At 36.1% G+C, this 16,093-nt stretch overlaps 1 protein-coding gene across 2 annotated transcripts in view; it reads right to left on the bottom strand.

Moving 5' to 3' along the window:
- Window positions 1-16,093, bottom strand: part of GPC6 (glypican 6) — a 726,194-nt gene that overhangs the window by 223,663 nt on the left and 486,438 nt on the right. The gene's annotated exons all lie outside the window — the stretch shown is intronic.

Genomic DNA, 16,093 nt, shown 5'->3' with positions numbered 1-16,093 from the left:
AATTGCAGTGGTTGATCTTAGCCAAAAATGGAAACAAACACAAGGTTTTGTTCCTTTCCATTCCATTCCTGGGGAAGAGTTATGTTGCACTGCAAAGAAAATATAACTGACACTAAGTAATTCTGAAAGGTTTTGCCTTTCTGTCCAAGAAGACAAACCGATGAGCCCTCTTCCACAGTAGGAATCTAAGTCTGAATTGCACTGCAAGAAATTACACTTGCCGAAGCTTATCAGAGAAGCCACCTGAAAATGACTTACAACTCAATTTGTTGGGATAAAATAGCAAAGAATTCTGGGATGGTGAAATGAATCTTTCCTGCTTTGAAGTTTCTGGATAGTTTTTTTACAATAACCATAAAATAGAATAAAATAAACTACTGATCAACCTTCTCTGTAAAGTAGAGATTTACAGATAGATGGTTGTTTTCTACTATTTCCAAATTACAAATTACTCAATATATATTTAGGATAATTTATTGAACATATATATTTTTCAAGAAAACTTCTAAAGCCAAAGACCAAAAATCTTTGGCTATCTAGCCCATGCTCCTGAGAATCCAGATTTTTTTTCTCAATCCTAATCCATTTCATGATTCTCCTGCAGGAAGAAGTTAATTATTCATCATGTTTGCAAGGTTAGTATAAAGGTAGTTTGGAAGTTTTATTTAAGGTGTGGAGCAAAGTTTTCTTTTCTCAGTTATGCTTCCTACCTAGTTTTTAAACCCTTTTGACAATTACTAAATAACTCATCTTTCTGCTTGAAATGTAGCTCTTTACATTAGACATTTCTAACATAGCTAGTAAACTCATGCTCATTTACCTTGTTCTTTTTTCTTTACTATATATTCATTTATATAATTATATTGTTCAGGAAATAGCTTTAATTTCAACATTTTTGCCTGGGAATTTGATTTATTTGTTTGTGTGATTGCTCAATTTCCTTATGAACCCTTAGAAAAGGACTTTTTGACTATGTTTTCAATCTCTTTCTATTAGCTCTAATTATTTCTCAGCCTTTCTCCCAGACTAAGACACCTACACATTTCAGTAAGTGCTAACTCTGTCTCTGAGATACTTTTGTAATAGAACTGACTTGGTTATCATAATAGTGTTTTCTGAAACATGAATGCTTTTGCATGAATATACTCCTCCTATTTCCTGGGCTCTTTCAGGATAACACAATGGTGGGTTTTTTTTGGTGGTTTTCATGTCCTGGGAACTTTTATAGTTCCTACTAACAAAATTACCTGGAAACCTCTTTTTAGGAGCTCAGAGATTAGGAAGTTTCCAGAATGATCCCTACAAGCAAATTCCTCCTTTACTTCTAAAATGAAGGAGGGGAAGCAAATTTCACTATTTTTTTCAAGCAGACATCAGCATTTTGGGACGTTTTTTCTTTGCTGTTATTGTGAGGGCACTTGTCTGCGTTTTGTTTTCAGACAAAAGGACCTCTGTGAGTTTTACTTACTACCTATGAAGAAAAAAGAGACAAAATGAATCCCCAAAGACTTCGGGTATTTCCAAGACAGAGGCTGTTGGACTATGGGCCAGTGGATCACATCACTGTTATGATTAATGCCCTTAGCTTAGGCAAAAGGAATCCAAATTGCTAGTTTCAGGTAAATAACTTCCCTTTCAGCAAGTTTAGTGGCCATGATGAAAATGTGAAATGCCACATTTACCATGGTGTTCATGCCAAGACTGTGGGGACAACTCTGGAATACTGGAAAAGGTCTGTCTGACGTTCATGAATGCCCAGCTAATCCACAGGCACCAGCCATACAGTGGGAAATAACTCTGAGATGTTTTGATGGGATGTCATGTAAAATAACTAGATAATAATAATCACTACCTTTTCCACATGAAAGAAAACAGTGTTTTTGTGGCAATCTTTGTTTTCTTCTTATTTAACCATATTTTATTGGAATAGAACTTGTTTAATCCATCAGTCTTTGTCCTTTTTACTCAAACTGACACATCTGAAAAAGTTTAAATAAGAATTGCAGGAAAAAATAATCAGCTGCTGCTGTCTGCAAAATAAGATATATACATCTGTATTAAAAATGTTTCTTCCCTACAGTGCAAAGCTACAAATGGTGAAGTCAGATTGCACTGCAGAATGAAAAGGCTTCTTTGCAAGAAAACCTCCAAATCTAGCCCTAACTGAACCAAGCTAAATAACAAATACTTAAAAGAGAAGGGGGGAAAAAAAAGAAGCTTTATTTTTCTCAAATATTAGCATTTGTTGCAGCATCTTGGACTTTCTTTTTGTGACATGGAAACCAAGACCTTTTGCCTATGCACACAATGCTTTTGCAGGCTGGTACATCATCACTGGCCCATATGAATGCTTCCCTGATAAACCCATGGCCTTGCTCTCCATAGCTGCCATCTCCTGAAAGCAAAGCATTCACTGCTTCCTTAAGGAACATCATGAGCTGTGAAAATCAAATCAGACATTGAAAAATGTGTATATTTTTCATTGCTCTAAACTGGAATGTGTTCTGCCACCTGAAACGTGAAATGCTGGGCTTGCATCACAGGGCAAGGAAACCTGTGTGTTGTTGTTTGGCAAAGCAAATGAGACCAGCATAAATAACAGCAAAGCAGCTATGCATGACAATATCACCTGCTTTTTTTGTGCTAATCATAGTAGAACTGCCAATTAAAACAATGCAAAGTAATGTTTAGGTGTTGATACTTATTAGTGGCAGAAGAACTGAAAAATAACCTCTTGTTATAAAGGTTGGTATTATTGATGTTCTGTTCCCTTCTTCCAAGGGTCAGAAGCTGCTTGACAGTAGTGCAACATGCAGAATATTACATGCTGGTTTTAAGGAAACAATTTTTCATCCTAGTTTTTCTATTTTAACCACAGAAGCAGTGAAATTCACTACTACACTGTATCTGAAAGGTTGAAATATGTTTACCTAGTAACAGAAACTTTGATTCTGTAGGACCTCAACTTTGGTCCTGCTTTATGACCCTTAAGAATGACTTTTAAAAATTTTGCTTCCTTTTCCTAATCAGGGTTGCCCTTTCAGAACAGAATCAGATTATAAGAAAAGTTAAGCAATATTAAACATGGTACACCCAAGGGCAAAATTCTATAAACAAATTCAATGAGCACCTTGAAAGAAAAAAACAATCTAATAGTTTCTAATTTGTTTGTTTCTACATAGAACAATTTCTATTCTTATTTTGTCTTTGAAAAACCCAACTCACCCTTCAGACCATACCAAATCAGGATGCAATCAGATCAAATTTCTATTGATCAAACCAAATGAATTGTCAGCTTACAACTTCAACTGCAAGGCTGCCATGGAAAGCAGTAAAGAAAATGAATTTCTATACTAAATGAAGTTTAAATGACAATGAAGAAAAAGCTGAATAGGCTTCAATCAGAAGCAGTAATCCTAAGAGGGCCACCTGATGGTTACGTTTAATATGCTAATGCTATTACAGAACATGAAATTTTCTATTCTTCCCATAAAGGTCTTGTTAACAGTAATTAAATGTTAAGACATTCAGCCCCATAAAGAAAAGAGATATAGTGAATTTATTATCACTAGAATCAGTGGAAAACTTTTTTTAATTAGTATTTGAATAGCAAAAGATTGAATTCTCACTACTCAGGGACAACAAAGCTCATCAGGTCTCTGTTAAATTGCATGCAATCATACCTTCTTCATTAGAATTGAAAATTTCAATATAAACCACTCATTTTGCTTTGCAACAGGTGAGAGGAGTCGATGCCATTCAATAGGTGGTCAGAGCTCATACTAACCCTCACCCCTTCCTACCCTCAGCATGTTTTACACCCACGAGCAGTGGGTGACCTGTGCTGCTAGCTTTGAAGATCTGTGCCTCAGCCCCTAGTGCTGGCCATCAGGAGGTCTCTTGGCTGGGAGATCACCTGGGATTACATGAGCCGTGCGTCCTAAAGGCTCAGAAAGCACTTCCTGAGCAGCCAAAAAGGTGAGCCACTGTTGAGTGCGTGCTGCTGCGGCAGGTTGGTCTGCATGAGATACAGGGCATGACTGTCCTCAGTGTTATAACCCTGGCTCTTCCTCTCAAACTGTCTCAGTTTTCAGTCCTGGAGGTCTCTGGAATTCTGTCAAAATGACAGGCATCACATTCATGCAAACAGCTCTCCAGTTGTAGAAAGAATATTTTGATAACCTCTTGCAAGAATTTATGTTTTTTTTTTATTATAGTTGTAGTAAATTCTTTACCAAAAGCAAGCACTGGAATTACACAGCATGGTTTCCAATAAAGAATAATTTGATTCAGTCCATAAAACTAATTAAGATTGCCACAGCCTCTTTGGGATCCTAATGCTGGTTTTAATACTTGCTCATAGGATTCCAGAAAACATTAATTTGTAAAGACATTTATTTGCATATGCGAATGTATATCAGCTAATGTAAACACAGAAAGAAAAACGAAGTCCACTTATTACTTGAACTAGGTAGAAACTTAAAAGCAAATTCATTCAGTTTAATATTTAATGAAGTCCTAAATCAAAACTGATGGGGTATGAATATAACTAGGAATAATAACCCATAAAGCATGTCAAAGATTGTCATTCCTTAGCCTTGGCCCCAGTTCCATAGCACCTACCATTGTACGGAAGTACTTGACAAATATTTGAAGCAAAACTCCAAGAAATTACAAAGTGCTGGATAAGTACTGTAAATCTTCAAGTTTGCTGTGTATCAGCTCAAAAGCTCAAAATTTCAAATTCTGGTGATAGGAGAAAATTTCATTAAATAATGGACACCAAAGCAGAGTTTCAAATGCTAAAAGGAGAAGGATACACCATGGGAAAACTGCTGAACATTAACAGAATGGTATTTCTTTATATATTTCTAACATTCTTATATATATACTTCTAACTTTGGTGACAGAGTTATTATTCTGTGCAGATGGACAACAGGAAGTTTTGGTCCACGGTTGAAAATGGGTCTGTTGCTTGCTTCCACAAGCATTTCCAAGTTCCAACATAGTAATAAAGTGATTACACTTGGGAACAGACAAAAATGAACCTACACTGGTAAATTTTTGTGAATCAGTAAATAAATTTTTATGTAACACATCTTTTAATCAGACATGAACCAGTGTGACTGCCATCAAAACACAATTTCTTCATCTGACATCCAATCAGTAATGATAATCAAGATCTAACAAAACAGAAATGCCAGTGAATGCCATTGATCTAGTTCTAAAATTATCTGAAATACTTGGTAATTTTATTTGCAAAGAGAGATGAAATATCATTTGTGCAATGATAAGAGACAAACACCTCCTCCCCTTCCTTCCTACCCCATCTTAACATTCAACATTTAAACCTGGACAAAAAGCTATGGTTGCTGGAACTACTGCACAGTTTGCAACCAGAGAAGAAAATGAGATAAAATATTAGCACGATTTTACAACATATGTTCCTTCCACTACTGTAACAATTTCTGTACTCAATTTTCTCATCTGTTTGCCAGACTCTAATGTCCTTCACCTGCAGTTATGCCACCTCAGCTGGTATTAGTGCCACCTGATACCACCTTTAATCAGGAACTTGGCTAAATCTTGAGTGAAAAAAGGTGCATTATGTCACATGCTGATGTTTTCAAGGAGAGCAGCTGAAGTCCTGTTGAACATACTAAGTTTCCTATAATGTATTTCAATCAATTTTTTATTCCAGGTTGGTAGACATTTAATGGGAAGGGATTTAGGCACACTAAGCCAGCACTTTTAGGTTAGCTGACTAGGAGTTATTGAGCAAGGTATGAAAGCTGTCTTATTTTAGAGTTGGAGTTAAAATATGACCATGTATAAGACAATTTAATAATGATCAATAATGAAAAGCCCAGAGACACTGATATGTCTCTTAACATTAAATGCCTCCTTGTTCACCCTTACCAAATATTCTGTAGTACTAGTCTCATCTATGGATAACTGAAAGGATTTTAATCACCTTCAGTATTAGCACTTCTATCACTGTAGAACCTGTTTCTGGAAAAATATCACAAAAATGGCACTCTGTACAATTTCTGGACAGAGCTTTGCAAGAGCTACTTCAAGAATTCCTAAGCAGAATATATGGAAACAAAAGATTAATTCAAGCAGACTGAGGCAGAAAATCTTGCACAAGCACTATGGTTTCTCATTTTTCTAGGGCACTGAGAACTGCTCACTCTTCATGGAAAACCCAATCAAGATAATTAATTTCTAAAAGCAAGGAGCCTGAAAAAGGAAGGAGTGCAATTTATAGTGCTGCTTTCTGGAAATTTTAGGATTTCCATATACAGCCTAATAAGCTTTGCAAAGTTAGCTGATTGGGAAACTTGTGCCATTTGACATAGCCAGTCTCAACCTGATTGTTGTCATAATGCTACTGAGGAGATGGATGATGGGAAAGCCAGCAAGTTATTTCTTATGTCTCAGCTTTCAAGTCTGGGAAGAAACGTATACATGTACATTTTATACAAAACATGATCATTTAGAGGTGGCTAAACTTGTTTTAAAAGAAATATTTTCTTCTGGCTCAAGTCACAGATTTGCTGACATGGAGATCTAGAATTCCTGTTTGCTACTAAATCCGGTATTTTGACTGTGTTCCAGTTCCAGCACTAACACAACCTTCTTCTAAGGGAAGATGAATGGAGCTAGAAGAGAACTACAATTTTCCTTTTTAAGTGAATCCAGGCTGCCACATATCTTGGAAAAATACTGACTTCTTTCTGTCTTGTGCCTCTGATCTTAGACCAAACCGATCCCCACCACAGGAAATATCTGCTCTATGGATGATTCACTTCTTAACAGCACAAAAAAAAAGGCTTTTTTTTTCTTCATAATTTGTTTCACAATCTCCAAGCCAATAAATGAGCCAGTAGTTCATCTTCCCCTTCCATTTTAAATATTAAATAACAAGCTTCTGACCCCCATCCTACCCACAAAAAAAACTGACCTGTGATTATAACCCACTGGCTACTCAGAAGGACTATGTAAGTCTCCACAAATCATGATACTTATTGCACCACTATATAATATAAAAATTCAAGCCACATTTTCTTTTTTTTTCCCCCAAACCCAGGGAAATAGGAAATGCAAAAGAAAACTTCAGTCAGAATGATCAACATTTTGATGTCCTTAGAAAACCCAGCTGATGTTTGAAAGTAAATTTGAAAAAAACCCTGAAGCTGCTCTAGTCAATAACTCAAAATTTGTACAGGAGTTCTTCAGACATCTGAGAGATTTCTTAAACAGGTTTTGTTAAAAATGAGTAGTTTAAAACAAACACCAAGAAATTTGAAAAATCCTCAAATTTGGGAATTAGACATGCAAATAGTGTGTGCTCAGCAAAATAACTACCTTTCACATTTGTCATAAAAAGTGATTTCTCACAGACCACCTACATAGCATAATGTTAATGAAAATTTTCATTATTTGAAGAGCTAATAAAACTTCTGTTCAGTTAAATTGCTCATTCAGACCAAACTATCTGAGGTAAGTAAAATTTAAGTTTAATATTCAGTTTTTCTTGAAAGGCAGTCTTGGAGACAGCAAATACTGAAAAATCACAAGGTTTCACCCACAGCTCAGAAATTCCTGTAGATAACAAAAAAATGCATGACTAAAAATTTTATCTTTTATAATTTCAATTCATATGGGTAAGAAATTTTCCATAAAACAGTCATCAAGCTAAGGTCGTGTGGCATTTCCAATGTGGAGAGTTTCTGCCTTATCATCACATCTGGTTTTATTTTTACATTATAACCTTAAGATTTATATCACCTTTCCCCCTTGGTTTTCATGTATATGAGTTCATTTAGTTACAGACCCATATAATAGTGCTCTCAACTTATTGTGCTGTACATTGGTTTGGAAAGAAAAATCTAGAACTTTGATACATTTTTTGACTCTTAATATCACAAATATCTATTGGTGACATTCTTATCACTGATTCAGTCAAATGACTTCCTGTTGAGATTACCCAACCCTTGGCATTGTAAACATATTTCCAGATTTAAAGATCCTCAAAAGCAGTCTTTTGTATACTCCCATGGCTTGCATATAGTATCTGAAATTTGGAAGAGATTAGAAAAATATCTGTGGCTGTCTTTGGGAAATTCTGTTTGGATTTTACTGGGCTGCAAGCAGGGCAATGTTATTTATACTACTCAGCAGTGGACTTGCTAAACTACTGGGGAAGGGATTGTGAACATTCTGTCTGAACAAAGCGTGATTCAGTCTCATTGAACCTTCTGTTGTCATATTAACATAAGATTCATGTAACATATAAACTTCATCACAGCAAGAGCCTGGATGTCTGAACCAAAACTCTCTGCTGTACTGTAATAAGGATTAATATGCACCATAAGTTTATCACATACTGAAACCTTAAGAAAATGAAGCAGACATATTTGAAAATTACCTGAAAATTTAGTCATAAATCACTTTCTGTTACTCTGGAAAAAATAGATGGATATATGGTAATCCTACAGATAAGAGAGTCTACCTTTCTTTTAAGAAAAAGGGAGATCATAATAAAACACTCATTTTAGCATTGGATAAGTAATTTGCTGACTTGCTGATGTGTATTGATGCTCAACTTTGAAAAGTCTCTGATTCTTTTTTTGTTTTTTGTTTTTTGTTTTTTTTTGTATTCCAGTGGGTTTGAGACAAAAGCAAAATCAATCAATTTTGACAGTATCAGTTCTGAGCCAGATTCTGTTACCCTGGATGCAGGTGCCTTTTTTAGCAAATGGTGCAATTGATTTTAATGGTATTACTTGCCAAATAAGAAGCTCTTCAAACTAAATGGGAGATCAGAAGTCACCTTCCACAACTGAAAGCAAAACAAAATAAAATGATGACTACTAGACATTTCTGCATGGATATATGCTGAAATACAAAATGAAGGTTTTAAAAAATATATAAATGCTTTTGTGTAAAGACAAATACACTGTTTTAAAAGTAGTCTTTTAGTAATTTTGTTGCTTTATTTCTTTAGAGCACTTCAATAAACATGGATGAAATGACTTTTCAAAAATTACAACAGGAAAGAAAAAAAAAGAAAAAAAAAAAAAAAGAAAAACCAAACCCTGAAATTCATAGTCTTAAATGAGGGTACACTTAAAATATATTTCATATGAATCAGCATATTAAAAAAAAACCAAAACAAACAAAAAACTTTGCTTTTAGCTGGGAAAGTTCCTATTTTTTTTTCTTCTATTCCTTAAAGAGATGTTTCTTGCAGAGGAATTGCTGTCAATGGTGTTATTACCAAAAATAACATCTCTGTAAACTGGCATCAGAGGGTGAACCAATTAGCACTATGAGATGCTGTGGAAGTTTTAAAGCAAATGTGGCAATAACCATCTGGGTAGACAAAATATTCTTTTTACCTGCGGGTCCTTGAACATGGCAATAAACATATGGCAGAGAAAGCTGGGCTTGTTCAGTGCATTCCTAATAAAAATCTAGGTGACAGAAATATGCCATGATGGGTGTCATAGAAACTAGTATAATGACCTTTCACATCTGGATGCCTCATTTCTAATTAGGAATGAATAAGACATAACAAGGTCAGGTGACACTGTCTAACACAGCATATTACTTGTATATGGATGAGGCATTTTGACGAAAAACTTCCAAAGCATTTTTGCCAATTATCTTACCTAACTTGTTGTGACAGCAGACTGTGTCCCCTTGAAAGAGATTCCAGATGTGAAAGGTCAGAACTTTAATCCTGGAGTATGCAGCTTATTCTTTTTCCAGGTCTTTGTTATCTCTATATTAATGTCAAATGAAACCCAAACTTGTTCCCTCCACTTCACAAACCTTTTGAAATTCTGCTTTCAAAGCATGACACTTGTTCAAGCTGTTTACACCTCTCCAACAGCATGAGCACGTTTCACCAGCCATAACACCAGATGGCCAGATCCTGGCTCCCTTATTCTGAGCCTATTTGTGCAGTCAGTCTCACTGAAACAATATTTTATCATAATCAACTTCTTTAGTCTACTTCCTTCGTTTATAACGTCTCCAAAAAATTACAAGGAAAAAAGGGCATTTCTAGATATTTGCAAACCACCTGAATAGTCTGACCCCCAATTTGAGAAGCAAATTCTGCAACACCACACACTTAAATCGAGGAGCTTAGCTCTACCTGCTGGATTAAGCTCACGCATGGTAAGGGAAACAGCTGCTGCTTTGCAAAACTTGACACCCAGGAGGCCAACCCTGGCTGTAGGGAACGGGTTTGGGCTACCTGAGTCAGCTCCTGGTACTGACAGGTCCTGACTCTGGGCACCAGAAGGCAATTGCCAGCAGTGCCTGGTTTCACACCATGCACCTTTTCTGGGGGTTTTGGGGACATATTGGTGCTCATTCTCTTGAGGCAACATAGGTGCTACTGGGCAAGTACTGCATGAGCTGTTTCCTCTGATTTGGTGTCACCTGTAGCTGTCTGAATTTTATGGATCTCTTGCACTGGGAAGTTTCTGAGCAGTCTTCAGTCACTTTTTGCTTCGAGATGTGAGTTAAAAAAAAGACAGAAAGAAAGGAAAGAAAAAAGAAGAAGAGGCAGAGAGATTGAAATGGTGCTTTGAGAAACACTGATTTGCCTTAAAGGTCACTCAACCAAGGTCATTATTGACTGAAAATGATAATTCTTCCTCTTTCCAGGCACATGTAGATTTAAACAAATCAGAATATTGGCATGTTCAACTCTGCCTTCTCTCTCACTCTGACTAATTTCTCACACGCTTTTATATACAGTTTAAGATCAAACGCAAGTCACCTTAATACACAGCTGAAAAGTAAATACATTTTGGCAGCAAAGGAATTAACAGAAGAGGAGAAAGATGAGCTGATACATACAAACCCACAGCATGTTCAAGATAGCATGCAAAGGTTTATGTTTTAGTGAAATCTAGTGATATACACCAGGAATTTCTCAGGCCCCCCTGGCTACCAGGGCACTGCTCACTCATATTCAGCTTGCCATTGACCACTGAGACTCTTCAGCTAGAAGAAAAACTCTAGAACTGGGAGCATAATGTTGTCGTTTCAGCTAAATAAACTTTTGTTATAAGTGTACCAGACAGCTTCAGGTGACACCAAACCAGAAGAAACAGCTCATGCAGCACTCCCATAGTAGCACTTACATTCCCACTTAAGGACAAACACCAAGGAAGATATAATATATCGAGGAGCTCCCTCCAGCATATTTACACACACCTACAATGTAAAAAGTGTAGAACTGGGATACCCCTCATTTTAGATATTCCATTTTATGAGTGAGATTATGCACAGAAATATTGAGTCACTAAGGCAGCTATTTTTAAATCAGTGAAGCTTTTTTAGGACTTCCTGCTTTTTTAAGACTGCCAATATTAAGTTAAGGCTTTGGAAAAAGTACAGACTGATGCAACCTGGTTTCCTTTATATCCCTTACTGTCACACTTCTGCCTACCTCTTTTTACTTCATTGCTTTTATTTTTTTTTACTGAGTAATAGCTGAAATTTGTTTTATAGTTGTATAGGACCAAGGATTATAATCATGAGGACAGCGAAGTGTCTGGTATAGTGCATGCACTGCAAAAATAATAATAATAATAACTGCAATAACTAACATTCTGTATTGAAATCCTATTTTATTTAAAGTTCTCAGCTGGTGCAAAACTGTATTCTGTATATTTGCCTCTAACACATCTCTATCTGCATTTCTTCTAAATTTTCAGATTTTAGATGCAACGATGCTGCTGACATGGTTATTCTGCAAATGAACCCGGGAGTCTCAAAAGACTTGCCTGCCCTGACTACATAAATACAGATTAGAAAGAACTAGAAAAAGGCAGATAAGTTCACTGCCCCTGGCATTGGCAAATACATCCCTTTGGTACGTCCATTAAGAGAAATGTTGTCTTTACAGAGCAAACTCATGTTGTAGGCATACAGCAAAAGATGGAAATGCTACAGGTCAGACTTGAGCCTCCGTCTACGGTGAGGCCCAAAGGTCAATCAGGAGTCAGTTCAAGTTCTCCCCTCTATGTCACCAATGCTTTGACCTATTTCACTTTGTTCTGAGCAATGACAGTTACTTCAAGGATTAACCAACAAGGGAAGACTTCTAATTTCACACAGTCAGCACCCCAAGGAGGAGAGGTCATGATCCAGTCATTTTCCTCCTCCCAGCTCTACCACATAGGGAAAAAGCATCCTCATCTTGTCTCAGACCACAACCTTTATTATGAAAATTTTCCTTCTGACATAAACGAAATTAAAGAGACCAAGCATGATGTTTGCCTTAACTCTTTATTTTTCTATTGTCTTCTGCCATATTGCATTTCCTTGCAATTAAATGATTACAATTATGAAGAAGATATATGATGGAGTTAGAAAAACATCATTCAAAAGCTATAAATACCAATATGGTCAACAACTGTTCTTTTCTGATGCAGGGAATAATGAAAAGGAAAAACAAAATCGATAAATGAAGCCTGATGATTTCCTGCAGATTTTAGAAGACTGATGTTAAAAATAAATCACTTCTTTTTTTGCAGATGAAAAAACCAGACTTTTCTCTGTGCTTCATGACACCAGAACAGCAGGTTCTCTGAGCCACACTGATTCACACAAATCTTTTTCTGTTTCTAGTAATGGTTAAAGCTTTCAAAATTCCACAAAATGTAGTTCTAGTCCTTGAGCTCCTGCAAGGCTCCACCCTTACTGCAATTGTCATTAAGTTGTTATTAAAGGCCTGTCTGGGATGTTTCTGCCTATGTGGACCAAGAGGGTGATGCGCAAGAAGTGAAAAAAGGGAGAAAATGTCTGAAAATATCCAATTAAGAATTCTACAAAATCATTCAGAAGATTCTAAATCAAAGTCATTTAGGAATCTAAAACCCATTCAATTTTGAAAGATTAAGCTTCAAGTCACTGGAACACTTTTGGAAATTTTATTCAATGTCCAAATGTACCAGGCTATTGCTGGATTCTCCACAGAGCTAGTGGTGAAACACAGGACAAAGAGCATGAAACTCCAGTGCTGGGCCTGCCCTTCCTTTGGCTTTTGGATGATCTTGGAGACGGGGTTAATAATGCTGCACACTATGGCACCTGTGACTCTAGTAAAAGTCTAATCTGGCTTAAATTCAAGACTAATTTTAACCCAAACCTGTTCTTACGTATTTTTAAAAATATAATAATATTTAATTTTAAACATTTTAATCACTATGTCTGACATGTTTCAAATTCCATTTTCCAATTAATACCATAAAAAGACAGAAAGATGCTGTATATGTAAAGAGTTAAGACCCTTATTTTGGGTCAGAGTAAACATTTCAGATTAATTTTTCCTAATTTAACCCTTTCTTTCGCTCCTGAATTTTGTTAGTATGCTGCCCCTAGCTGACAGTCATCACATGACCTAGTCATGATCACATTTACTTCAGTTGATCAAAAGATATTGTACAGAAAATGGTACACTGTAATAATATTTAGAGATGCCAGACCACTGCAAAGGATATTTTTGATGTTACCACCTGTGCTGTAGAAAGGCAAGTACCAGATCTGTTTTAATCTTCACTTGCATTTTGTGTATAAAACCATTGTTTTACATAGTAAAATTTTATTTGTTTACAGAAATTATCCCACATATTAAACAAGTTCCTACTAATTTTTACTCCTAATGCGGATGGTCAATTTCTCTACATACCTATATTTTTTTTCCAGATTCCCTTCTTACATCATCTGAGTGCAAAACACTGACATTGAAATCCACTAGCTTCTCCATAGCATACTTTTTGCCTTGGTCAATTTTTTCAACACCACTTCTTGTTTTCTCTAAAAATTTGCATTCAGTTTTCACTGCTGCAAAAAGTTGTATCAGTCAAAATACCTTGAAGAACAGGCTACTACTATTCAGCCCTTAACCTGTCTGTAGAATGTGACAACAAATGTACCTATCTTGATATTTGATCTTGATTCCGATTTTGATGTTTATGCACTGAGACCTTGACGGACAGTAGAATAGTTATAGCTTACCAGAATGAACTCACAGAAATACTGACTTTACTAAATTTAAAAAATATGATTGTAAACACAGTGGTCTCTTTTGAAAAGTAAATTGCAGTAGGCAAAGAATCCAAGCAATGTTTCAGGCTGGTGTTTGGTTTATTTTACCCACCACTCTGAAATCTTAATACAACATGGGTGGAGAAAAAAAAGAAAGAAAAGTTCTGTTGTCTTTTCAGTATATGGATCTCACTTCATACTTTGGAATGCCTTATAGATAAATTTATGGTATTTTATCAGGGGCTGGGGGTGGGTGGTGTTTGGTTGATTTATATCCTTTTTGTCACTTAAAGATGCTTCTGTGAATTTGTACATTCACACTGAGCATTTATGATTCTTGATTTCACCCTGAAAAAGACCTGGAAAATTTAGCAGTTGTACAACACAAGACAGAGTAGCTAAGCCTGTAAGAAACTGAAGAGCTCCCTGAGATGCAGAGCCTGAAAGGCTGAGGTTCAAATCCCACATGACCATTGGTTTTATGAAATAAAGGGGTTTTTTTTTTGCCTCTGCCTAATGACTTTATCTTCCTTATAAAATAGAACAGCTACAAAGTTAAGAAGCAGTGAATGTATTGTAAACCTCTTATTCAGGCAGTGGGCAGTGAAATTTTGGTGCCTCTGAGTTCAGATTCAGACACAGCAGGGATCTACATTATTCTTCAAAGTTACAGTTGTTCTTCAAAGAAACCAACCATCCTTTTGATTTCTATGCCTTACCTTGCTTTATTTCAGCAAAATCTTTGTCAAAATCAGTTTCTTTAGGGGAAAAGAAGAAATAGATTCACAAAAATATTCTCATCACACAAAAATACCTTTACATAGAAATAATTTGTGGAGTGAGCAAAACAGCTTCTCTCACAAAGCATATTTACTGTATTTCATTAGATGCCATAGCCAAACTCCATTCCTAAAGATCTCGCCAGCATTTTTCAAGGATGGAACACCATCACTGCATGTGTTGGGTATATCTGTTCTTGCAGTTCCCAGTTTTACTTTTGTTAACAGCCCAACATAGGAAAATTCTCTACTAAAGCTTAGTTTCCTTCACATCTCAATGCCAGATTTGAAGTTCCTATGGTTGTGATTTCCTTATTGTATTTCTTTACTTCCAGTTGGGGATCAGGAAACACTTGGTAATAATTATTTGCAAAAATTACCAGAGAGAGTAGCATACAGCAAAAAAGACCCAAAAACAAAACCAAAAACCACAAGGCATAGAGAAGAATGAAAAATGGATAACGTGCCATCTAAAATGATCAAGTTGTCAAGGATGACACTGATATAAATTCCCTTGTTATTGCAGATGAACCAGTATAATACCAGGGGACTGAACATGAGCCAGATTTGATTTGTCAACTTGTTGCTATTATTTTGACAACATTTCAGCAAAATTGTCACATCTGTCGAAATTCTGTTAGAAAATTACATGTAGCAAAGAACACCAAGCAGCCTTATTTTCTCCTACTGGGTGTGCTGGGATTTTCCTTCAGTGAGTCATCAGCCAACAGCAACAATGAAGTGTCACAACAATCACAAAGATACCATCTGGTTAAGGGAGATGATCCAAGAGTAAACACGTATCTTCCTAAACATAAAATTCATCAGCATAAAAAGAAAAAAAAAATAAACACATACGAACACAAGTGTGTGGTTTTGCATCTATCTTTTGCAGCAATTCTTGCAATGCTATCAAAACACCAAGATAGTAGCAATTACAAAATTTCCTGTATGGATTTCTGTCATCAGCTGAAGCCACAGATGATATTACTTGAACTTTGTATGATGAGAGCTCATGACATTTGGAAATATGGGATATCCTTTTCATCGCATGATGCCTGTCACCTGGTGCTTGCAGAAATTAGGCTTTAATAATTAGAATGCTTCCATTTCTTCCAAAGTATTTTTAACAAATTCTTCCAAAGTATTTTAACAAATACTGGCACAATGCACAGCTCTGCCTTGCCAGGAACTCCTCCAGAGAGTTAACAGACTACAGGATTATTAGTGCA

Source organism: Chamaea fasciata, unplaced genomic scaffold, assembly GCF_029207755.1.
Source record: "Chamaea fasciata isolate MVZ Bird 193981 ecotype frontalis unplaced genomic scaffold, bChaFas1.0.hap1 SCAF_2, whole genome shotgun sequence".
Classification (NCBI taxonomy): Eukaryota; Metazoa; Chordata; class Aves; order Passeriformes; family Sylviidae; genus Chamaea; species Chamaea fasciata.
This window is presented reverse-complemented; position numbering and strand designations above follow the sequence as displayed.